Source organism: Triturus cristatus, chromosome 3_1 (assembly GCF_964204655.1).
Source record: "Triturus cristatus chromosome 3_1, aTriCri1.1, whole genome shotgun sequence".
NCBI lineage: Eukaryota > Metazoa > Chordata > Amphibia > Caudata > Salamandridae > Triturus > Triturus cristatus.
In genome coordinates this window covers 738,441,250-738,465,470 of record NC_140583.1, presented here as the reverse complement: position 1 = coordinate 738,465,470, position 24,221 = coordinate 738,441,250, and the positions used below count along the sequence as shown (strand labels likewise).

At 47.1% G+C, this 24,221-nt stretch overlaps 1 protein-coding gene across 1 annotated transcript in view; it reads right to left on the bottom strand.

The window, feature by feature from the left end:
* The window catches only part of LOC146860897 (uncharacterized), a 1,545,865-nt gene that overhangs the window by 937,771 nt on the left and 583,873 nt on the right, over nucleotides 1-24,221 (bottom strand). The gene's annotated exons all lie outside the window — the stretch shown is intronic.

The window sequence follows — 24,221 nt, the reverse complement described above, 5'->3', positions numbered from 1 at the left end:
AAATACAGTCAATTACGTAAGGGCGCACTCCTTGATTAAGTTCTAGATCAAGGATACAATGCAAAAGATTTATTTCAACAATTCAAAAGGGGCGGTACAGAAATCATAAATGCAAATACATAAGGTTTTCAATAAACAGGACATACAAAGCAAGTAAAAAATCAAAATAATTTTAAGTCCTATATGAGCAGTAAAGTAGAAGAGAAATCAGGCAGCATCCCTAGTAGCATTGGATAAAGTCTCTCTGAAGCTTCCAAAATCAGTGTTTTCTATACAGAATTTTGCAAATGAAAGCAAACAATTCTGCAGACTCATCATGCGGTAAGCAAAAGAAACAACCCCCCCCGTAAGTCAGAATATAGCTTTATAAAAATGTCATATTGTCACTATCCTACTACATGATAACGGGTTCTGCCAGGTATATGCTAATGTCGTTCAGAGATGGAAGGGCAAACTAGTTACATGAACAACAGATTGCTATTGTGAATTAAATACATTGAGTGAGTGAAAGGTCCTTGAGAAGAGACGCATTACTGTGACCTTGCTGGAACGTTTTTGTTGAAAACAGCAAGAACAGTGTGAATGGAAATAATCAAACATGACACTGCTACACTTCGTGCTGCAGAAATAATGAACAGTGTACATTAAGAAGGATAAATCCATTTTTGACAGGACGGTGTTGAGGTCTAAATTGAGGCCTAGTTAACATAAGCCAGAAAAACTCACTTTAGTACATCATAACAAATGTGTTTCAAGTGCATTAGCACCATGTCAATATGTAGACAAAAAAATTGAGAATGAATCCACATCCTGCACATTGAAATAATGCGTACAAATGTAGCACAAAAACTTCAACAACCTCCTCCATTTGATAACTTTATGATCAGTAAAAAAAAAAGAAATTAACTTAACAGTTATAACACAGTTCACATGACTTTCTGCTTCTTGTGATTCTATTTTTAGTTGATTATAAATTTGATCTCTGTCATCCTCTAACTCAAAGTCATGTCCTTTTAGACAAACCTCTTTTCTCCTTACACTCGCAATTATAAAATACATATCAGAGAATTTGAACAAGAGAAAAAAGACAACTGCACAAATCAACACAATAATTACAGGGGTTAGCAAACAACCCAATCATACCACCTCCCAAATTATTGATTCATTTATCAACTTTACCGAACCCCTTTCATATCGCTAACGAAGAAACTTAATGCTTCCTAAATTCCGTGCTCTTTTAAAGCTCAGTCTTCACAATAAATGTTAATTATGTTGCTGATATAGGCATTAATATCTCTATTGTTATCATGAATGAAGGCAGAACATTCGCTAACCTTCAAAACCCTGCAAACTCCTCCTTCCTTCTAGTGTTAATTGGTTTGGCATAATCATTGCATGCACAGCAATAGTTTAAGGTTTAATTCGGCTTAGTGTTCCTACTGTATTAGATGCCATCTTATCAACAAGTGTAGATAATCTTCTATTTTTCACATCAATCATAGTCACACCTATAGATGGAATCTTAGGGCCATATGTACGTAAAACGTGTTTTGCGATTCTCAAATTGCGATTTTTAGGGAATCGCAATTAGAGAATCGCAAAATGCAATGTAGGTAGGATTAGCAAAATATTCTGCGAATCCCACCTATTCCTTATTTGCGAATCGCAAATTTAGATTCGCAAATAAGGAATACCTTGCCATTCATTCCTATGGGCTAGAAGGCCCATAGGAATGAATAGGAAGACATTCTCAATTTGCGATTCTCAATTAGAGAATCGCAAATTGATAATGCAATTTCAAGGTTGCAAGGGTGTCAATAGGACACCCTTTTGCACCCCTGAAATAAACATGTGTGCACATGTGGCGCACATACATGCGCTAAGGGCATGTATGTGCGCCAAATGGCACTTTGAAAAATGCAAAAAAGTGCATTTTTCAAAGAAACCGCAAATTACCACCAACCTGAAGCTGGTGGTAATTTGCGATTCCTTAAACCAAAATCGCACAACTTGGGTGCTTCCTACATTGCATTTAAGGAATCGCAATTTGGGATTCCTTAAATGCATTCGCAAAATAAGGAATCGCAAATTTTGCGGTTCCTTATTTTGCGTGTGGGTTTTTGTGTGCTGCAGAGCACACTGCCCAAAATGCGATCGCAAACGGTGAAATTCTGCGAATTTCAGCATTTGCGATCGCAATTTGGCTTCCTACATATGGCCCATAGTTCCTAATATATCTAATATTATTTGCCCCAAACCATGCCTCATCTCTTCAAACCAACAGCATCATTCAACGCATTCATATAATCAACTCTAAGAAATACTAAAGCCATATGACAGGAACCGTTCTAATTACGAGGTGGATTGAAATAAGCAGTCTTAGCACACACATAATAGATTCCTTTCAAAATTCACTAACCAGAAAATTGCAGCAAACAACATAACTTCTTTAACTCCATCTCACCCACAGATTCTAGCGACCGAACTCCTGTAGGTCTACGATGCTCCATACACAGTTCTCCCTTTATCTCAGACTCCATTCTCAATCTTGGATGTAAATTTGAAAACCTAAAATCTTTCTCAGCTTTAAAACGCTCTCTGATTTTCTATTCATATTTCCAGTCCCTCAAACTGTTCACTTTCTTCTCATTATGTTTCCTAACAAATTCCTAAACAAAGTTACATTATCAGGTCTTGTCCCAATGTGCTGTGGGAGCGGGGAGCCCTATCAATGTACACTCCAAAATATTACCTCAACTATACTGCTATTGAGTGATGAATTGGAGATGGTGTTAAACCTCAATTTCAAGGGACAATGTGTCCCCAAGATAAAGTACCCCCAACACAACAAAAATACAGTCAATTAAGTAAGGGCCCACCCAATGATTGATTGAATTCTATATCAAGAATAAAATGTTGAAGATTTATTACAAAGAGTAAAAAAACAGAAATCATAAAGGCATAATCCAGTGCCATGAAGGCTCTCAGTAAACTGGACATACAAAGTAAGTGCAAAATCAAAATCATTTTAAGATGCAAATGAACAGTAAAGTCAAAGAGAATTCAGGCAGCACCCCTATTAGCATCGGACAATGTCTCTCTAAAGCTACTAAAATCAGGGTTTAATATACTTTCAGCTTCTTGCAATTTGATTTTTCGGACAGCTTTAGTTGATTGTAAGCATTATCTCTAAAATACTCCATCTTTATGCCATGTCGCTTCCGCTTAGACAGACCTTTTTTTCTCCTTATACTGGCAATTATAAAAATTTCTGAGAATTTGAGCAAGAGAAACAAGACAATTGCAGAAATCAACACAATAATTACAGAGGTTAGCAACGACTTAATCATACCACCACCGAAACTATCGATCCATTTTTTTTTGTAGCATTTGTAAAGCGCACTACTTACCCGTGAGGGTCTCAAGGCGCTGGGGGGGGGGGGGTGGGGGGGGTGAATGCTGCTACTGCTCAAAAAGCCAGGTCTTGAGGAGTCTTCTAAAGGTCATTAGGTTTTGGGTCTGCTGTGGGTGGATGGGGAGGGTGTTCCAGGTCTTGGCGGTGAGGTGGGAGAACGATCTGCCGCCGGAGGATGCTCTTCGGATGCGGGGGACTGTGGCGAGGGTGAGGATGGCGGAGCGAAGCTGGCGGGTTGGTGTGTAGAAGCTGAGCCATCTGTTGAGGTACTCTGGTCCGGTGTTGTGGAGTGTCTTGTGTGCGTGGGTGAGGAGCTTGAAGGTTATCCTCTTGTTAACGGGGAGCCGGTGCAGGTCTCTCAGGTGGGGTGTGATGTGGCTGTGGCGAGGGATGCTGAGGATCAGCCATGCAGAGGCGTTCTGTATGCGTTGGAGCCGTCTCAGGAGTTTGGCCAAGTCTCCTGCGTAGAGGGCGTTTCCGTAGTCCAACCTGCTGCTGACGAGGGCCTGGGTGACCGTTCTTCTCATTTCGTTGGGGATCCACTTGTAGATCCTGCGGAGCATGCGGAGGGTGTTGAAGCAGGAGGAAGAGACGGCATTGACCTGCTTAGTCATGGAGAGGGTGGCATCAAGGATGACCCCTAGGTTGCGTGCGTGGTCTGTGGGTGTTGGAGCTGTTCCCAGTAGGGTCAGCCACCAGGAGTTGTCCCAGGCCGAGGGGGTGGATCCGTGGATGAGGACCTCCGTCTTGTCCGAGTTCAGCTTCAGTCGGCTGTTCTTCATCCACTTGGTGACGGCTTTCATTCCTTCGTGGAGGTTGGTTTTGGCGGTGTGGGGGTCATTGGTGAGGGAGAGGATAAGCTGAGTGTCATCGGCGTAAGAGATGATGTTGAGGTCGTGCAGTCGGGTGACGAGGGCGAGCGGTGCCATGTAGATGTTAAACAGCATTGGGCTGAGGTATGAGCCCTGGGGTACGCCGAGATGATCTCAGTGGCTTCAGAGCAGAAGGGGGAGTCAGACGCTCTGTGTTCTGCCGTAAAGGAAGGAGGTGGTCCAGTCCAGGGCCTTCTCTTGGATCCTGGCATCGTGGATGCGTGTGCGAAGTGTGCATTGGCAGACCATGTCGAAGGTGGTTGACAGGTCCAGGAGGATGAGGGCCGCGGTGTCTCAGTTGTCTAGCAGGGCCCTGATGTCATCGTGGCGGCGATGAGGGCAGTTTCGGTGCTGTGGTTGCTGCGGAAACCGGACTGGGACGGGTCCAGGATGCTGTTCTCCTCGAGGTAGTGGGTCAGTTGTTTGTTGACGGTCTTCTCGATGACCTTCGGTGGGAACGGGAGCAGGGAGATGGGCCGGAAGTTCTTGAGGTCCTTGGGGTCCGCCTTGAGTTTCTTGAGTAAGGCATTGATCTCGGCATGCTTCCAGCTCTCCGTGAAGGTTGCTGTCTCGAAGGAAATGTTGATGGATTTCCGGAGATGGGGTGCGATGGCGGTGCTGGCTTTGTTGAAGATGTGGTGTGGGCATGGGTCAGACGGAGATCCGGAGTGGATGGTGTTCATGATTCTGATGGTGTCGTCGTCGTTTATGTTGGTCGAGGAGAGCAGGCGATCGGTGCGGATGGTGGTTGTCGGGGCAGAAGTCTCAGTGGGTGTCGGGCGGTTGTGGCATTGAAGCTGTCGTGGATTTCTGCGATCTTGCGATGGAAGAAGGTGGCAAGCGAGTCGCACAGGTCTTGCGAAGGTGGGATGTCTTTGGTGTTGTACCTGGGGTTGGAGAGTTCCTTCACGATATTGAAAAGCTCTTTGCTGTTGTGTGTGTTGTTTTCTAGGCGGTCTCTGAAGTAGGCCCTTTTGGCGGATCTGATGAGGGGATGGTGTCTGTGGGTGGCGTTCTTGTGGGCTGCGTAGCTGTCCGGTGCCAGTTCTTCTCTTGCTTTTGACAGGTTTGCTTGGAAGCCTGGAGGTCTTCAATGAACCAGCTGGCTTTCCTGCTTGTGTGGCTGTTGGAGGGTTTCTTGAATGGGGTGAGGGTGTTGGTGCAGTCGTCGATCCACTGCCTGAGGTTGCGGGTGACGGTGGCTGGGTCGGTGGGGTCGGCGGTGGGGTCGGCGGGGGGGCTTCGGGCGAGGGTGGTGATTAGCTGGTCTTCAGTGACTTTGCTCCAGCAGCGGCGAGGGATCTGTTGGGTGCGGTGGTGCGTGGTGGGTTTCCGGAAGGCGAAGTGGATGCAGCGATGGTCGGTCCAGTGGAGTTCGGTGGTCTGGTTGAAGTAGACGTGGGTGCTTGCGGAGAAGATGGGGTCAAGTATGTGGCCAGCGGAGTGGGTGGGTGTTGTGACGAGTTGTCTTAGTCCGAGGTTGGTGATCAGGGTGGTGGAGTTGTTGTTCTCGAGGTGGATGTTCAGGTCCCCGAGGAGGATGTAGTCAGTGGAGGTTAGGGCGTTTGTGCTGACGAAGTCGGCGATGGAGTCGCTGAACTGTGGTTGGGGTCCAAGGGGTCTGTAGACGAGGGTTCCTCCGAGGGTGGTGTTGGGGTCGGTGTGGATCAGGAAGTGCAGGTGTTCGGCAGTGCTGAGGGTGTCATCAGAGTGTTCCTGAGGATGATGGCGATTCCTACTCCTACTCCGTTGGTACAGTCCCTGCGGGTGATCTTGTAGCCTTCCGGGATGGCAATGTCGGGTGCCGAGGAGGGGTTCAGCCAGGTCTCTGTCAGGAAGGCGACATCTGGGGAGTAGGTCCAAGAGTTCAACTACGTGTTTGTGGGCGGAGTGGGTGTTGAGAAGAATGCATCTGAGGTAGTTGGGTTCTTTCCTGGTCAGTGGGTTGGCGGGCTGGATGATGGTGAAGCTGCAGTTCCAGCAGGAGAAGGGTCCTTGGGTGTGCTTCGGGGCGGCCAGGCAGCAGGTGCATGATCGTCCGGCGTTGAGTGCGTGGAGGGTGCTGGGGTCGTAGTGAGACGGGCAACATGGTGTTCGCGGGGGCCAGGGTTTCTGGCACTGTGTGCGGTCCAGGCACGGACGGGCACAGACAGGCTTGCCTTAGGCACGAAAGCAGCGCGGCCGCACAGAAGCCGCTATAAGAAGGGGAGGTGGGAGGGAGGAGGCAGCTGGGAAGGGGGGTGGATGAATGGGCGAGCAAGAGTGGGCCGCAGGGGGGCGCAGCGGCAGAAAAAATGGAGGCAGAAACTGCAAAAGGAAACATAAGGCAAAAGGGGCACAAGGCACAGAAGCAGGGAACAAGGGGGGAGGAACAAATAAACAGGAACAAATAGACAATACTACGGAGGCAATACTTTACTGAACACCTTTCCTGTGTCGCTAACTTAAGAACCTACTGCTTCCCAAAAACTGTGCTTTTTTAAAGATTGGACTTCATGATAAATGTTAGAGATGATGCTGTTAGAGGCATTAATAGCCCTACTTTTATCAGGAATCTTTAAAACCCTGCAAACACAGCCTTTTGCTTAGTCTGTGTAGTATTATGGTTATTTTGTGCAACTATATTAAAAAACAGCCCTGTTTAAAACACTGCACAGCAGTGCATTGACCTCTGTGCCCTTACATGCTTAAGTAAGGGCTACAAGGGGTATTGTGTATGGGGGTGAGGAGTATGCACTGTTGTGCAGTATATACCACTTGGTGCCCTTACATACTCACTTATGTAAGAGCACCAAAGGGTAAGCACTGCACTTCAGTGGGGAGCATTCCCCTTGTTGCCCTTACATATGTATGTTAAGGCATTGACGGGTATGCGCCGCAGTGCATATTAAAATGCCCCTTGGTGCCCTTACATATATAAGTGCACAGAGGGATATCTACTCATGTGCATACCTCTCAAGGCCATGGAGTGAATACCCCTCAGATGCCTTTACATACTTATTGAAGGGCACCTAGGGTATGCACTGCACTCCACTGCATACCACTCTGTACCTTTATATAAGTATGTAAGGGCGCCCAGGGTTATGCATCTGCCCTTACATACTTATATAAGGGCACCAAGGGATATGCACTGCTCTGCACTGCAGTGAATTACGTTCACTACCCTTAAATAAGTATGCTGAACATGCTCAAATTGGCAGATACACAATGTTCTTATTTAATTTACTTGTAAATCCCTGGTAAAGTGGTACTACATGTACCCAGGGCCTGTAAATCAAATGCTACTAGTGGGCCTGAAGCACTGAATGTGCCACCCATTTAAGTAGCCTTCTAAACTTGTCTCAGGCCAGCTATTGGAGCCTGTGAGTGCAGATTTCAACTGTCATTTCCACCTGGAAATATAACCCCCTTTTCAGGTCTAAATCTTTTATTTTAATGCATATAAGTCACTCCTAGGGTAGGCCCTGGTCAGCCCAGAGGGCAGGGTGCAGTGTAGTTGAAAAACTGTTGAAAACATTGAAATTACCTTATTACATTTAATACGCTGTCATTTCCAAATGGGAACAGGTAATGGTTAGTGTCTTTGGAATGGCAATGAAAAATCCTCTCTCATGGAGAAGATAGGTTATAAATTACAATCTTGAAAATTCCCCTTTGAGAAAGTTAGCATTTCCCTGCCTTTGCCATTTAGTGCATGCAGCCTATCACCGGGACAGAATATCGTGTTTAAAATGTCAACGTACAAAAATATTGAGTTTTAAATATTGTGATACAGAAATATCGTCAGGAAGAATAACGTGGTCAAGAATATTGCCTTGCAGGTACAAAATATAATTATATTTTTGGGCATATCGAAGTTGTTAATATTGTTTGCAAAAATATAGGTGTCTATTACAATGTCAGGCTGATCGCCACCGCACGCGTAGCGGTGGCGATCGCCCCACATTATCCCCCGCCCGCCTCCCATTCCCCCCGCCATATTATGATGGTGGGGGTACCGCGGCGGACGGGAAACCGTCCACCGCTTTTCCGCCCGGTCGACTCAAAAAGGTTGAATATGGTGGCGGTGTCTGCTAGACACCGCCATCCATGTTACAATGTCTGTGGGAAGCAGCCTTTCCATGGCGGCGTTGCTGCCACAGAAAGGCATGCAGTTTTCTCAGTTGGGGGCCCATTGTGGGCGTGGGGGGGCACATGGAGGGTATCTATGGTACCCCCTGCATTTGCATGCATGATGCACAAATGCCTATTTTACATTGAAGCGGGTGCTGCTGACAGCACCGACCACCGCAATGCAAAAAATGCAGGATGCGCCCGTGTGGCAGGCGCATTCTAATTGTGTATGCATGACCGCCGCACACATGGCGGGCGGTCCCATTTCACGATGCGATGGCGGGCGGACTTTGTCCTCCCGTCATCGTAATATACCCGATAGTTGTTTAAAATATCGATGTTTTAATTAGTGATTTGTATTTTATTATGTATTTTAAAAGTACGTGATCAATTTTTTGTTTAAGAATTTGTTTTGCATTTTGATTTGTGTGTTAAATTTTTAGTAGTTATTAATTTTATCTTAATTACTTTTTGCATTTTTAGGTTCTGTAGCGGGTTGTGGGTTTATAGGGGAAAAGGGTGGCCAGTAATATAATTATAATAAATTAATGATTATTTTTTATGTAATAGTATTTTTTTAATTTCGATTTTATAGTGTTTTATTGTGGGAATTATTTTGTTGTTAATTATTTTTTCACAGTTAGTTTTTTTTATTTAGGAATGGGTTGTGGGTTTATAAGGGAAAAGGATGGGAAGTAATATAATGATAATACATTAATTATAATTTTTTATGTAGTAGTAATTATTTATGTAGATTTTATGGATTTTATACTATTAATTGAGGGGATTAATTTATTATGAATTATTAATTAATTGGCTATTAATTATTTTTAATTAATTAATGGGCAATTATGTTAATTGTGTCATTATTTAGGAGCAGGTTGTGGGTTTATAGGGTAATGGGGTAGGAATTAATTTAATTATAATAACTGTATTAATATTTTGTTTAATTTATTAATATGTATTTAATTTATATTTCATAGTGGTAATTCTGGGAGTTATTTTACTATCCGATATTTATTAATTGGTTGTTAATTATTATAAATTAATTAATTTGTAATTTGTTATGTTAATTGTGTTATTGGGTGGTGGGGTTTATGATAGAATAGTGTGGGAAATAATTTATTTTTAATTATTAATTGTTAATTAATGCTAATTAAAACTAAAATATGGCAAATGTGTAGTTAATTTTGGATATAATTCGTGGGGTTTATAGGGTTAAAGGGTGGGAAGTAAATTATTTTAAATTAATTATTAAGTGGTTGTTGATTGATATTAATTTATTAATGTAAAATTAGTTATCGAAATTGTGTAATGATTTTAGGTGTGATTTGTGGTGTTTATTGGGGTAGAGGGTGAAAAGTAATTTATGTTTAATTAATTCCTAATTAGCTGATTATTAATTTATCAATTAATAAATATTTATGGTAAGTGTTTATTGTTATTTTGTGTCTGTGTTTTGTTTTTTTATGGGTAAAGTTTGGGGAGTAAATTTCATTTTTTATTTGTTTAATTTGTTTTTTAGTAATAATTGACAATTAATTATGTTAATTACGGAGGTACTTTTTAAAACTAAAATAAAATGTGAATTGGGGGGTTATAGGGTAGGAAATGAAAAATCTTACATTTATGTAATAAGTAATGTTTTTGTTTATAAACAATTTCTATTAACCCCTTCGCTGCTAGGCCTTTTCCTCCTCCTGTGCCACGCCCTTTTTTGGCTATTTGGGGTAGTGCGCCCTGAGGCCCCTGTAACATTTTGACCACATAAGGTATCCACGCCAAATTTGCGTCCTTTTCTTCCAACATCATGGGGCTTCTGTAAGGTACTCAGGGTTTGTGGATGCACCTGGAGGGGTCACAGAAATGAGCCAAAATACAGCAAAATTTAGTTTTTGGGGGGGAAAATGGGAAAAACGGGCTGCAAATGAAAGCTTCTGGGTTTTTCCTGCAAGTGTTATCAAAAAAGGGTTTGTGGAGCTGAAATCACCATTTTCCCAGCTTTTAGGGGATACCAGACTTTTGTCAGAAACCCAACATTTTTTACACAGTTTTGGCATTTTTCTGGGATATAGCCTATTTTTGCTATTTTTTGTGCTTTCAACCTCCTTCCAGTTAATGGTAGAAATGGGTATAAAAGCAATAATGGATCCTGGAAAGCTATACATTTTTGAGAAGTAGACAAAATTCTGAATTCAGCAAGGGGTCATTTGTGTAGATCCATTAAGGTTTTTTTTTAGAAACTAACAGTTAAATATAGGATAAATTGAAAATGTGTTGAATAAAAAAGCCTTTTGTGTCAACGTTTTCACCTGTAACTTTTTATAATTATGAAAGTTCTTTGAAAGCAATATACCGTTACATCCGCTGGACATTACTGGTTGTGGGGATATATAGGACTTGTGGTTCACCAAGAACCTGACGAACCCAGAGCCAAAAACTGAGCAGCAACTTGCAATGGTTATTTATTATGTACCGGGTATATAGTATTTATTCTGTAAAAATGTGTACATGGAAAAATCGGTTTGAAAGACACCTATGTATTTCTGAAATGGGAATAAAATATAGAGTTTAGAAACAGTAGATATTTGCACATTTCCGAAATTGGGAATACTCATACTAGCATGAGAATTATCAGTCATTTTTTAGAATGACTTCTTTTTTACACAATGTCTTTCATTTCGAAGGCAGAAATGCATCGAAAGTCAATAGGTAATAACAGTTCCTTTACAAATATAAATTACCCTAAGTCTCCCGATAAAAACGGTACTTCACTTGTAGGGGTAGGCATAGTGCCCACGACAGGAAATGGCTCAAAACCCAATGTGAACACACCACATTTTCACAATGCAAAATTACCCGTTTTTAGCAAAGTGCCTAGCTGTAGTTTTTTAACCCTAGCTCTGCCGGCACCTAAGGAAACCTAACAAACCTATACATTTTTGAAAACTAGACACCAAGGGGAAGCCAGGATGGGGTGACTTGACGGCCTCCCACCAGGTTCTGTTACCCAGAATCCCTTGCAAACCTAAACAATTGCCAAAAAAACACTTTTCCCCACATTTATCTGGTGGAAAGTTCTGCAATCTGCGTGGATCCACAAATTTCCACCCACCCCGCGTTCCCCAAAGTCTTCCGTGAAAAATGGTACATCACTTGTGTGGGTCAGCCTAGTGCCCGCGACAGGAAATGGCGCAAAACGTAACATGGACACACCTCATTTTCGTAGCGAAAAATGACCCTTTTTTGGCAAAGTGCCTAGCTGTAGTTTTTGAACCATAGCTCTGCCGGCACCCAGGGAAACCTAGCAAATCTATACATTTTTGAAAACTAGATACCCAGGGGAATCCAGGATGGGGTGACTTGACTGCCTCCCACCAAGTTCTGTTACCCAGAATCCCTTGCAAACCTCAAATTTCCAAAAAAAACTCATGTTCCCCATATTTCTGTGGTGGAAAGTTCTGGAATCTACTTGGATCCCCAAATTTCCACCCACCCAGTGTTCCCAAAGTCTTCAGAGCAAAATGGTACCTCACTTGTGTGGGTCGGCCTAGTGCCCGCGACAGGAAACGGAGCAAAACGCAACGTGGACACACCTCAATTTCGCTGTGAAAAATGAACTTTTTTTGGCAAAGTGCCTAGATGTAGTTTTTGAACCATAGCTCTGCCGGCACCTAGGGAAACCTAGCAAACCTATACATTTTTGAAAACTAGACACCCAGGGGAATCCAGGATGGGATGACTTGACTGCTTCCCACCAGGTTCTGTTACCCAGAAGCCCTTGCAAACCTAAAAAATAAATGCATTTTCCCTACATTTCTCTGGTGGAAAGTTCTGGAATCTGCGTGGATCCACAAATTTCCACCCACCCCGCGTTCCCCAAAGTCTTCCGAGAAAAATGGTACCTTACTTGTGTGGGTCAGCGTAGTACCCGCGACAGGAAATGGCGCAAAACGTAACGTGCACACACCTCAATTTTGTAGCGAAAAATGACCCTTTTTTGGCAAAGTGCCTAGCTGTAGTTTTTGAACCATATCTCTGCCGGCACCTAGGGAAACCTAGCAAACCTATACATTTTTGAAAACTAGACACCCAGGGGAATCCAGGATGGGGTGACTTGACTGCCTCCCACCAGGTTCTGTTACCCAGAATCCCTTGCAAACCTAAGAAATTGCCAAAAAAACACATTTTCCCCACATTTCTCTGGTGGAAAGTTCTGGAATCTGCGTGGATCCACAAATTTCCACCCACCCCGCGTTCCCCAAAGTCTTCCGAGAAAAATGTTACCTCACTTGTGTGGGTCGGCCTAGTGCCCGCATCAGGAAACGGCGCAAAACGCAACGTGGACACACCTCAATTTCGCTGTGAAAAATGATCTTTTTTTGGCAAAGTGCCTAGCTGTAGTTTTTGAACCATAGCTCTGCCGGCACCTAGGGAAACCTAGCAAGCCTATACATTTTTGAAGACTAGACACCCAGAGGAATCTAAGATGGGGTGACTTGACTGCCTCCCACCAGGTTCTGTTACCCAGAATCCCTTGCAAACCTAAAACATTGCCAAAAAATACACATTTTCCCCACATTTCTGTGATGGAAAGTTCTGGAATCTGTGTGGATCCACAAATTTCCACACACCCCGTGTTCCCCAAAGTCTTCCGAGAAAAATGGTACCTCACTTGTGTGGGTCGGCCTAGTGCACGCGACAGGTAACGGCGCAAAACGCATCATGGACACACCTCAATTTCGCAGTGAAAAATGAACTTTTTTTGGCAAAGTGCCTAGCTGCAGTTTTTGAACTCTAGCTCTGCCAGCACCTAGGGAAACCTACTAAACCCACACATTTCTGAAAACTAGACACCTTGGGGATTCCAGGGAGGTATGGCTTGCGTGGATCCCCCAACGTTTTCTTACCCAGAATGCCCTGCAAACCTCAAATTTAGCTGAAAAAATCACCTTTTTCACACATTTTTGTGTGGGAAAGTTGTGGCATCACCGGGCTGACACACATTTCCTACCACCCAGCGTTCCCCCAGGTCTCCCGATAAAAACGGTGCCTCACTCGTGTGGGAGGCCCAAGTACCTGTGACAGGCAAGGGCCCAAAACGTATTGAGGCGACATGAAAATTGCCTACCTTAAAACGACCTGGTTTTGCAAGTGGGGTCACTTGGGTTTTTGCCCGGTGCTCGGCGGCCACCTAGGGAAACCTACCAAACCCACACATTTCGGAAAACTAGACACCCGGGGGATTCCAGGGAGGTATGGCTTGCATGGATCCCCCAACGTTTCCTTACCCAGAATGCCCTGCAAACCTCAAATTTAGCAAAAAAATCACCTTTTTCACACATTTTTGTGTGGGAAAGTTGTGGCATCACCGGGCTGACACAAATTTCCTACCACCCAGCGTTCCCCCGGGTCTCCCGATAAAAACAGTGCCTCACTCGGGTGGGAGGCCCAAGTACCCGCGACAGGCAAGGCCCCAAAACGTAGTGAGGCGACATGAAAATTGCCTATCTCAAAACGACCTGGTTTTGCAAGGGGGGTCACTTGGGTTTTTGGCCCGGTGCTCGGCGGCCACCTAGGGAAATCTACCAAACCCACATATTTCTGAAAACTAGACACCCGGGGATTCCAGGGAGGTATGGCTTGCATGGATCCTCCAACGTTTCCTTACCCAGAAGGCCCTGCAAACCTCAAATTTAGCTGAAAAAATCACCTTTTTCACACATTTTTGTGTGGGAAAGTTGTGGCATCTCCCCTTTCCAACGATACCTCTCCCGTCTTTCTACGTGCTCAGGGGGCTGAGGTAGCCCCCTGAGCACGTAGAAATTGAATCTGAAATGAGCCTCTTGGCTCATTTCAGTTTCACGTTCACTGTAATGACGTCGGCGCGACGTGCCCGCCGATCATCATTACAGTGAAAGGGGGGGGGGTGGGCCTCGGGAGCTGGGGAAGCTCTTCCCCAGCTCCCAAGGCTATTTTTAATTAAAGGGAAACCCTCTGGTTCCCGCACCAGAGGGATTCCCCAGGGAATGCCTCATGATGAGCTGGACTCGTCATGGGCACAGCGCGACTGTGCTCCATGACGAGTCCAGCTCGTCATGGGCACTGGAGGGGTTAAAAATAGATTTTTGTTTATAAATTATTTTTGATTTTTAAAAATAATCATTCTAGGTATTTGTTATATCTTTTTAACATTCTAATCTGTTTCTATCTTTTAAACTTCTAAATATGTTTATTTTTTTTGGTTTTTAAAATCTTTTGTGTTGTTATTGTTCATTTGTTTGTTTTTTAATTTTAAACTGACTCTAGTGGAAATATTAATTTTTACCTCACTGCTATCCAACACTTTTCCTACTGTTGCACAATGTGGAGTAAGAATAGTACTCTTTACCCCTCCGCTATCCAACACTTTCCCTACTGTTGCACTTACTGGAGTGGGAATAGTATTTTGTACCCCTCCGCTATCCAACACTTTCCCTACTGTTGCACTCACTGGAGTGGGAATAGTAATTTTTACCCCTCCGCTCTCCAACACTTTCCCTACTGTGGCACCCACTGGAGTGGGAATAGTAATTTTTACCTCTCCGCTATCCAACATTTTCAATACTGTTGCTTCCATTGGAGTGGGAATATTAAGTTTTACCGCTCCCCTATCCGCTCCCCTATCCAACACTTTCCCTACTGTTGCACTCACTGGAGTGGGAAAAGTAATTTTTACCACTCTGCTATCCAACATTTTCTTTACGATTGTACTTACTTTAGTGGGAGTATGAAGTTTTACCCCTCTGCTATGCAACATTTTGCCTACTGTTACACTCACTGGAGAGGGAATAACACATTTTACCCCTCCCTTATCCAACACTTTCCCTACTGTTGCACCCACTGGAGTCGGGATACAAATTTTTACTCCTCCGCTATCCAACACTTTACCCACTGTTGCACTCACTGGAGTGGGAATAGTAATTTTTACGCCCTGCTTTCCAACACTTTCCCTACTGTTGCACTGAATGGAGTGCAAAATTTAATTCTAAAGACTATTAAGGTGCCGATTCCGATCCTGAACAACCTGGGTACGAATGGTCATACGGAGCGTATTCTCCATACGACTCGTACCCGGGAAATCCTCCTTACAAAGCAGCAAGTATGATTCGTACCATTTCCGTACGAATCATAAAAAACTATGTGCGGCGCAAAAATACCCACAATTCCGATCCGGGACATCGCATACGTGACATCCAGCAGCGTTTTACGGACCAGCAAGTACGATTCGTGCCTACGTCACTTCGCACGGCTAATATTTTACGGCAGCCAAAAACTCCCGGGAAATTGAGGACGACGCGAAGAAGGAGCACCGGTACGCGACGGACAGCCATGGACCCCATCCTATGTGTCATCCCGGCCCTCCTAGCCTACGACTTGGTGCACCGAGACCGCCGCGCACGCCGCAGAAGGTCAGAACAACACCCAGGGGCAAAGGGGGGGGGCGAGGGGCAGGAAACATAACCCCTATCCAATTTAAAAAAACGATATTCTGTACATACATTACCTCCAGACTCTGGTCACTTCAGGGGGCGTGTCCACCAATCCCTGCATACCGCCACAACGGAAGTGGACGTCTACGCGTACCCGTCACCACTACAATGGTGGGACGGACCGTACCCACGATCTGAGGCTGTGGGTACGGTCCATACCAGCATTGTAGTGGTGATGTAGGGATACGCGTGGTACGGACCGTACCCACGCTATGAGGGCGTGGGTATGGTCCGTACCACACGTACCCCTACATCACCACTACAATGGTGGTACGGACCATACCCACCCTCAGAGCGTGGGTACGGTCCGTACCACCATTGCAGTGGTGATGTAGAAGTACGCGTGGTACGGACCGTACCCATGCCCTCAGAGCGTGGGTACGGTCCGTACCACCATTGCAGTGGTGATGTAGGGGTACGCGTGGTACGGACCGTACCCACGCCCTCAGAGTGTGGATACGGTCCGTACCACCATTGCAGTGGTGATGTAGGGGTACGCGTGGTATGGACCATACCCACGCTAGGAGGCCATGGGTACGGTCCGTACCACAATGGTAGTGGTGCAGTAGGGGTACGCGTGGTACGGACCGTACCCATGCTATGAGGGCGTGGGTACAGTCCACACCACGCGTACCCCTACATCACCACTACAATGGTGGTATGGACCGTACCCACCCTCAGAGCATGGGTACAGTGCATATCACCATTGCAGTGGTGATGTAGGGGTACGCGTGGTACGGACTGTACCCACGCCCTCAGAGCGTGGGTACGGTCCATACCGCCATTGCAGTGGTGATGTAGGGGTACGCGTGGTACGGACCGTACCCACACCCTCAGAGCGTGGGTATGGTCCGTACCACCATTGCAGTGGTGATGTAGGGGTACGCATGGTACGGACCGTACCCACGCTCTGAGGCCGTGGGTATGGTCAGTACCACCATTGTAGTGGTGATGTAGAGGTACGCGTGGTACGGACTGTACCCACGCTATGAGGGTGTGGGTACGGTCCGTACCACACGTACCCCTACATCACCACTGCAATGGTGGTACAAACTGTACCCACGGCCTCAGAGCATGGGTACAGTCCGTACCACGCGTACCCCTACATCACCACTACAATGGTGGTACGGACCGTACCCACGGCCTCAGAGCCTGGGTACGGTCCATACCATGCGTACCCCTACATCACCACTGCAATGGTGGTACGGACCGTACCCACGGCCTAAGAGCGTGGGTACGGTCCGTACAACGTGTACCCCTACATCACCACTACAATGGTGGTACGGACCGTACCCACCCTCAGAGCGTGGGTACTGTCCGTACCACCCATACCCCTACATCACCACTACAATGGTGGTACGGACCGTACCCACGGCCTCAGAGCGTGGGTATGGTCTGTACCACGCATACCCCTACATCACCACTGCAATGGTGGTACGGACCGTACCCACGGCCTCAGAGCATGGGTACGGTCCGTACCACGCGTACCCCTACATCACCACTGCAATGGTGGTACGGACCGTACCCACGGCCTCAGAGCGTGGGTACGGTCCATACAACGTGTACCCCTACATCACCACTACAATGGTGGTACGGACCGTACCCACCCTCAGAGCGTGGATACGGTCCGTACCACCATTGCAGTGGTGATGTAGGGGTACGCGTGGTACGGACTGTACCCAACCGATTAATGCGGGGGTACAGACCGCATCACCCGAACCCCTAGGGCACCAGTACATTTGTGAGACAAGGCGTACACACGCCAAGAATGTTAGTTCAGGGCCTGGTGCAGCATATAACCAGTACATTGGGGGGGGTGTATGGCCAGGACAGCAGTGTACTGTACCAAGGGTGCGGGTGGGTGGGTGGCTGGCTGCCTAGGATTCCCAGCAGTGCACAAAGACATGTGAGGTGTGGGTGCAGAGGAAAACCAGCAGTGGACAGAGACATGTGAGGGGTGGGTGCAGAGGTCTCCCAGCAGTGGAAAGAGAGATGGGGGTGGGTGCAGAGAACTCCCAGCAGTGGACAGAGACATGTGAGGGGTGGGTGCAGAGTACTCCCAGCAGTGGACAGAGACATGTGAGGGGTCGGTCCAGAGGACTCCCAGCAGTGGACAGAGACATGGGGGTGGGTGCAGAGGACTCCCAGCAGTGGACAGAGACATGTGAGGTGTGGGTGCAGAGGAATACCAGCATTGGACAGAGACATGTGAGGGGTGGGTGCAGAGGACTCCCAGCAGTGGACAGAGACATGTGAGGGGTGGGTGCAGAGGACTCCCAGCAGTGGACAAAGACATGTGAGGGGTGGGTGCAGAGGACTCCCAGCAGTGGACAGAGACATGTGAGAAGTGGGTGCAGAGTAATACCAGCAGTGGACAGAGACATGTGAGGGGTGGGTGCAGATGACTCCCAACAGTGGACAGAGACATGTGAGGGGTGGGTGCCTATCACTCCCAGCAGTGGACAGAGACATGGGGGTGGATGCAGAGGAATACCAGCAGTGGACAGAGATATGTGAGGGGTGGGTGCAGAGGAATACCAGCAGTGGACAGAGACATGGGGTGTGTACATCATTATCAGATGACCACAACTCCATGGTTGAATGTACGCATCCCTAATTTTCGACTATGTCGAAAGTGCCATAACAACACATCACTGACAGCAGTGTCCCACTCCCATGATTATGGATGTCTTTCCCTCTCTGCATGACACACCACATGTGGGTGTGAGGACACATGACACATGCATACCCACCCATGGCGGATGCAGCACAATACACACACAGAGATCATGCCACAAGACTGTATAGTCATGTGAATGCCTACTAAACTAAGAGAGCCAAAGGGAACACACACTGTCACGCACATCCCAGGACTGATAGGAATGTACAGGTGCTGGCACAGCCACCAAGATGTTGTCTCTCATGGAAGGAATAGGGTGGAGTTGCCACAGATACAATGGCCACAATTGTCAGTCAGGTGACCAAATACCCTGCAGAACAAGTACCATATGTGTGCTAGGCTGGGATTACACACATGCATAGTGTGGAAAAGGGAGAATTACTCCCTGAAGGCATGGCAACATACTCAATACACAAGTACAGCGACTAGCAAGGATGGCACAGATGATGCAGCTGGAGACATTGCTGAGCAGGCATGGCCATAGTTGAAGGGATCCGTCACCAACAAAGGGAATGTATACACACGTCAGTACAACAATTGTGCAACTCTCTGCAGGCAAGATGTCAGGGGCCACGGAGGAAGGGACACACCTTGGTACAATGTCTCTAAAAACAAATAACACACACAACCAAAGATCCTTTGCCGAGACCTTGTGATGGCACACAGATCCCATGGGCCACCTCCAGACCATCAGACTCGAACCTTTGCCCGAAACATAACACATTACCACAACCCCAACTCCTGGAGCATCAGCACCAACATCAATACCTGAAATGCAATAGTGTGCAAAGTCAAAAGAAAACGCTTTAATCAGCATAAGATAAAAATTGTATCAACAACACTATATACAAAGGCCTATGGCCAGTCCAGAATAGAAGTCCTTGGGGGGACACATGGGTACGTGTCTCTCCTAGCTTGCCTGCACATTAGAACCCTCAGGTTCATCGACTGGGGGGGGGGCATCATGTGGGGAAGGACCAGGCACCACAGGGACAGGAGGTGGAAGGGTAGGTGTGGTGGGTGCAGGGCTGGACGCCTCCACCACTGGGGGTGGGGCAGTGCCAAAGGTAGAGGTCAGCTCGGCGCTGCACACTTCTGCCAGGTCGTCCAGAGTATCCCCTGCACCGGAAGAAACCACAGCCATAAAGGAGGGGGTGGGGTCAGAGGGATGAGGTGCAGCGCTACTGGGGGAGGGGATGCACGGGGGGGATCAACTCCCCTAACCGGAGAGCACCTTGCCCGTTTGCGGGCTGGTGAGCCAGTGGGGCTGAGGCCCAGCACAGCCAAGTAGCTCTCCTTGTCTGACTGTGTGGCAGGGGAGCCAAAGGGAGTGTCTTTGGAGGGACTGGGTAGTGAGGCATGCGGACTCAGACTGTGGCTGTGTGTATGCCTGTGTGCCCCAGACCCAGTGGGTGTGCCTTTATCCCCCTGAGTGTGCGTGCCAGGAGGCGTGTGCTTGCCCTTACGTGTTTGTGTGCTGCCTGTGTCTGGTGGGGTGCGTGCTTGGGAATGTCTGGGTGAGCATGGGACAGGCATGGAAGTGGGAAGTGTGGATGGTGCAGGGGTGGGGGGGGACAAAGCGCTGCAGGAGAATCACTGCTGCCGTCTGTGAAGAGTCCATGGACCTCAGCAGCATCTGTTGGTCAGACATTGCTGCTGACATGCCCTCCATAAACGACACCATCTGTGTCAGCAGTCTGGTGTGGCCATGCAGGACATTCAGCATCGATGTCTGGCCAACCTGCAACTGCTGCTGAATGTCCACAGACTCTGCAGTGAGGGCAGCAGGGGGGACAGGGGCAGGGGGTGCAGTGCCTGGCACGAAGGAGACACGGTGGTGCCCTGCACAGACAGAAGGGACCGGAGCAACTGGGATGGCGTTGATGGGAATGGAGGAGGCGGTGACAGATGTTGTGCTGCTGCCAGGTGTTGTAGCAGCCTCCGCCCCCTCGAGGAGTTCAGCCTCAGACCCGTCAGAGTCGTAGTCGGTGTCGCCACCAGACAGGTCCTCCGCCTGACTCCCCTCGCCCTCTGTGCTACTTGCTCCCACAGACTCGCCAGCAGTGGTGGCACCGGTGCTGGATCCCTCCTCAAGGTCCATGCAGGTGTCTCCCTCGGTGTCCTCCGATGATGCTGTGGGCAAGGTGAAGATACAGAAAATAATCAGTCACCTATATACATCTGACACATGAGTCCAAACAAAATAGGTCACAGTGCATATCAGGAAAAGCATCATGAGTAACATCTACATTACTAAGCACATATGTAAGCCCTGCACTCCCCAGTTGGTTGACCCACCATGCCACTTGGAAACAAGGAAAATTAGGACACAACAGCAAATGACTTGATATCGAATTATACTGAGAAGCTAGTGTCTGGGAACAGTTGAGCACAGCAATACTATGAAGGCATGCCACTTCTTGTTTACTGTGAACGAATCAGTATTGGTGCACCCAAGGCTAAATAACAGACCGCAATGCTGAAGGTGTCCCCACAATCAGAGACCTGTGAGTACTTTGGAAACCCAAACGAAATACATTGTGATCCCTTGGGTATCACAACGCTTTACACAATCTACATGTTTAGAATGTGTGAATGTGCCACTTTGTGAACAGAACACACATGTGCCTGTATAAAAGAAGTCACACAAGGAGGTGCACACAAAACTACATTTACACAGTCATTGTATGAGCTGCCAGCCTTATTCAAACAAGCCACTGTTAGAAAGAAATGGGGTTTCAGTAAGTACATATACATGGCCACACGGCGGTCTGGATGACTTGACACTCGTAAGTTGGTATCAGCAACAACCAAGGACTTACCCAAATGCCACCACACTTAAAAAAAGTGTTATTCGAACTGTGCCTTTCTTTAATATGTGCCAGCGTGTCCCCTGAAAGTGTAAAGGTGGTTTCTTGTGCACTTCTGTGGGAGACATCTGTCATGCAGGCACATTATTGTCCTACACAACAAAACATCAAAGTCAAGCATTGAAAACATGAAGACATGTTGACAAGTGTAGTGAGTGCCAGGGTACAAGTCTTCTTGACTAAAAACTTGAATAATGCCACCTGTCACATGGCTATCCGTACCATTATGACACAGTTGGGAACACATCTGACCCACTGTCTGTCATGTGGAGTGGCACACATGTCCAAACACAGGACAATGCATAAGATAATGGGCCTGCAATTGAGTCGGAATAAGGAGCACCTGCACTGAGGAGACACACTCATGGCAAGCAAGAATGTCCACACAGATGTAACCACACAAAGAACAAACTAAGTAGCATCTGGACCACACACTGGTGCCAAAAATGGATGAGCAGGAATCATGTATTTAAACTTTTGACACATGCAGCAAAGCACTAAAATTAAACCCTGCACAGCATGACTGGGTCACTGCATGTTGAGTGTCTGTCCAGATAATTATCACACACAGGTCAGACCTGGCAAGGAGCCATAAGGTTTTGACATGTAGGCCTTGCCCGCACAAACCCCCCATACCTGACACAATGTGATTGAGACAGATCAAGAAGTTACACCTCTTAATCTGGGTTTACTAAAATGTGCATCAAGAAATCCCAAATGTACTCCACATCACCTCGTGAGGCTGCCAACACATAGTTGTGACAAACAACCATCAACAGATAGTTGTACATAGACACACAGGCACTGCCCAGTGTGAGGATGCACAAGCCAAATGGGGTCACCTTGTCCAGTGGACACATGTAGCACACTTTACATAGATACAAATGAGGCCAGGGAACAATGCCACAGAGGCCAACCTATGCTGAACACACAGAGAATGGGCACAGTGTTGGATGACACACATGATTCCGAGGCAAGGGTGTCTCAGGGGCCTGTAGTGGGCACACTGCTCCATGGTCCTGGAATGATCTGACTGTAACATGAGCAACCGTCCCAGCACTATGCATATCTCCCACTCATGCATATCATGTCTGAGGCCACAACATCGGTCATGCATGCTGCAAGTCTGTTAATTTGAAACCTCACACTCCTATGTTGAGACTCAGCATCAGTGCCAACAAATATGGACCCCCAAATGACTGAACAGGACAGGGCACAGGCAAGGTACCAACACATGTCACAGACCACCGCCACACATGACGCAGAAAGCAATGTGCTCTTGGATTAACTGGCAGCCTAGATGACCATGTGCAATAGTGTTTACACACAGACCAGGGAACACATGTCAAGGAGGGGAAGAGAGGAAGGACAGCACCGGTTGACTTGGGGGAAAAGGATATGCACTGCATATATAAACCCTGGCAGTGTATCCAGGCGACTGAGCACTTCCAAAAGCTGGTGACAAACAACAAACACACATGTACCTACCCCCTTCCTGCTGCTGCATCTCCTGTAACCGCCTAGCCATGTCAGGGAAGACCACCTCCAGGACACGCTTCATCTGGTGGGTCAGGCGTCGGCACCCGCCGTGGGGGCGTGGAGGTGAGTCCTTCAGCAGGACCCGGGCGATCCTCCGGGTCCAACACCGGATGTACTGCCACCATTTTCTTACTTGGGCTAGGCGCCGACTGCGACCCTCCACCGTTCTCACGGCCCTGACGGCCTGCTTCCAGATCTCCCCCTTCGCATAGTCAGTTACCTGTGAGGATGACAAAGTGAGACAATATCACTACACCAGCTCCATGTCAGAGAGACACACATTTGAACATCTTTGATATGTTGAACAGGGCATAGGATGCTGCCAAGGAATAGCATCTTAGTCCTTTGGACATTGGCCTCTGTGGAAGCCCCAATGCACTACATGGCATATAAAGTACACAGGTGGCATGAGGGGTGCGACACACTCCATGAACATGGCACACACTGTGCATCACAAGCAACACCAGGCTGATGAACAGCACCTCCAAGCAGTTACATGCCCCAGGCCACTGACGCAACCTCAGCAGAGTACACAGACACACACAGGCACAGATCAATCACATGCTATTGGCAACAGTGGATACAAACCTCACTCTGCACATTTGCCACTTGCCTGTGGGGTGTCACAGGTGTGGGGCTAGCTCAGCAAGTCAGACACACAGCACGGCTTACTTCTCACATCAGATGGGTAGAGCTGTTGCCTCCTCCATGCAGCTGTGGTGCAACACTTCACATAGACACTCACCCACATGACAAGGAACATTCACACACATCAATGTCCAGGGGGCATACACATCACTTGGACACTCTCACCACAGCTCCACTCAACTCACACACATCTGTGGGTACAGTCACCAGTCACACCGGGAGGACCACTGAATCACCTCAGGACTATAGTCAAAAAATGCCACAAAGGATTCGCCAGGCTGAATGTGTCATGCACTATGAAGTGAATGTCACAGTAAGCACAATGCAAGTGAGGAGTGCACACATGAAGTACATCATGCTCTGCATGGGAGACATAAGCCATTTCCCCCCTGGGACCCACTCTAAACAACATTGCATGTCTGTCACACCTGGACACAATGCCAGAAGTGACAGTCACAAAAAGGTGCACAGTCAAAGCTAGTGGAGTCAGCACTCACCTGCTCCCCTGGTCTCCCATACAGGCTGGGGTACTGTGGGAGGATGACATCCAGC